Here is a 2,500-nt window from a genome sequence, read left to right as displayed (position 1 = left end):
TCCTACACACACACCAGAGGGTGCCCTCCTACACACACACCAGAGGGTGCCCTCCTACACACACACCAGAGGGTGCCCCCCCCTACACACACACCAGAGGGTGCCCCCCCTCCTACACACACCAGAGGGTGCCCTCCTACACAAACCAGAGGGTGCCCTCCTATACAAACCAGAGGGTGCCCTCCTACACACACACACCTCCTGCAGGTCAGTTCAGGCACATGGTAGAGTCCAGCAGACTCCAGTAGAGACTGTTATAAATACCAGACAGTAGAGACTGTTATAAATACCAGACAGTAGAGACTGTTAAAAATACCAGACAGTAGAGACTGTTATAAATACCAGACAGTAGAGACTGTTATAAATACCAGACAGTGGAGACTGTTATAAATACCAGACAGTAGAGAGTGTTATAAATACCAGACAGTAGAGACTGTTATAAATACCAGACAGTAGAGACTGTTATAAATACCAGACAGTAGAGACTGTTATAAATACCAGACAGTAGAGACTGTTATAAATACCAGACAGTAGAGAGTGTTATAAATACCAGACAGTAGAGAGTGTTATAAATACCAGACAGTAGAGAGTGTTATAAATACCAGACAGTAGAGACTGTTATAAATACCAGACAGTAGAGACTGTTACAAATACCAGACAGTAGAGACTGTTATAAATACCAGACAGTAGAGAGTGTTATAAATACCAGACAGTAGAGACTGTTAAAAATACCAGACAGTAGAGACTGTTACAAATACCAGACAGTAGAGACTGTTATAAATACCAGACAGTAGAGACTGTTATAAATACCAGACAGTAGAGACTGTTACAAATACCAGACAGTAGAGACTGTTATAAATACCAGACAGTAGAGACTGTTACAAATACCAGACAGTAGAGACTGTTAAAATACCAGACAGTAGAGACTGTTATTAATACCAGACAGTAGAGACTGTTATAAATACCAGACAGTAGAGACTGTTATTAATTTATGTTTATCTGTGTGTTTTAAACTCAGCGAAAAAAGAAATGTCCCTTTTTCATGACCCTGTCTCAAAGATAATTCTTAAAATTAGTTATAACTTCTCTTATCTTCATTGTAAAGGGTTTAAACACTGTTTCCCATGCTTATTTAATGAACCATAAACAATTCATAAACATGCACCTGTGGAACGGTCGTTAAGACACTAACAGCTTACAGACGGTAGGCAATTAAGGTCACAGTTATGAAAACTTAGGACACTAAAGAGGCCTTTCTACTGACTCTGAAAAACACCAAAAGAAAGATGCCCAGTGTCCCTGCTCATCTGTTTAAACGTGCCTTAGGCATGTGATGCAAGGAGGCATGAGGACTGCAGATGTGACCAGGGCAATAAATTGCAATGTCCGTACTGTGAGACGCCTAAGACAGCGCTACAGGGAGACAAAGCAGACAGCTGATCGTCCTCGCAGTGGCAGACCACGTGTAACAACACCTGCACAGGATCGATACATCCGAACATCACACCTGCGGGACAGGATCAGGATGGCAACAACAACTGCCTAAGTGACACCAGGAACGCAGAATCCCTCCATCAGTGCTCAGACTGTCCGCAATAGGCTGAGAGAGGCTGGACTGAGGGCTTGTTGGCCTGTTGTCTGGTGAGTACCTGCCTTCCATCACCGGCAACAACGTCGCCTATGGGCACAAACCCACCGTTGCTGGACCAGACAGGACTGGCAGAAAGTGCTCTTCACTGGCGAGTCGTGGTTTTGTCTCACCAGGGGTGATGGTCGGATTCACGTTTATCGTCAAAGGAATGAGCGTTACACCGAGGCCTGTACTCTGGAGCAGGATCGATTTGGAGGTGGAGGGTCCATCATGGTCTGGGGCGGTGTGTCACAGCATCATCGGACTGAGCTTGTGGTCATTGCAGGCAATCTCAACACTGTGCGTTACAGGGAAGACATCCTCCTCCCTCATGTGGTACCCTTCCTGCAGGCTCATCCTGACATGACCCTCCAGCATGACTATGCCACCAGCCATACTGCTCGTTCTGTGCGTGATTTCCTGCAAGACAGGAATGTCAGTGTTCTGCCATGGTCAGCGAAGAGCCTGATACTCAATCCCATTGAGCACATCTGGGACCTGTGGGATCGGAGGGTGAGGGCTCAGGCCATTCCCCCCAGAAATGTCCGGGAACGAGCAGGTGCCTTAGTGGAAGAGTGGGGTAACATCTCACAGCAAGAACTGGCAAATGTAGTGCAGTGAGGAGGAGATGCACTGCAGTACTTATTGCAGCTGGTGGCCACACCAGATACTGACTGTTACTTTTGATTTTGACCCCCCCTCGCTCCTTTGTTCAGGGACACATTATGTGACTAACAGAAATGGAATGTCTGTGAATCTTGTTCAGTTTGTGTCTCAGTTGTTGAATCTTGTTATGTTCATACAAATATTTACACATGTTAAGTTTGCTGAAAATAAACGCAGTTTACAGTGACAGGACGTTTCTTTTTT

At 45.4% G+C, this 2,500-nt stretch overlaps 1 protein-coding gene across 1 annotated transcript in view; it reads left to right on the top strand.

The window, feature by feature from the left end:
• corin (corin, serine peptidase) overlaps window positions 1–2,500 on the top strand; it is a 71,452-nt gene that overhangs the window by 46,841 nt on the left and 22,111 nt on the right. The gene's annotated exons all lie outside the window — the stretch shown is intronic.

Source organism: Oncorhynchus gorbuscha, linkage group LG25 (genome assembly GCF_021184085.1).
Source record: "Oncorhynchus gorbuscha isolate QuinsamMale2020 ecotype Even-year linkage group LG25, OgorEven_v1.0, whole genome shotgun sequence".
In the NCBI taxonomy this organism is placed as follows: domain Eukaryota; kingdom Metazoa; phylum Chordata; class Actinopteri; order Salmoniformes; family Salmonidae; genus Oncorhynchus; species Oncorhynchus gorbuscha.
The sequence above is the reverse complement of the archived record's forward strand: the minus strand, read 5'-3'. Positions and strand labels throughout refer to the sequence as shown.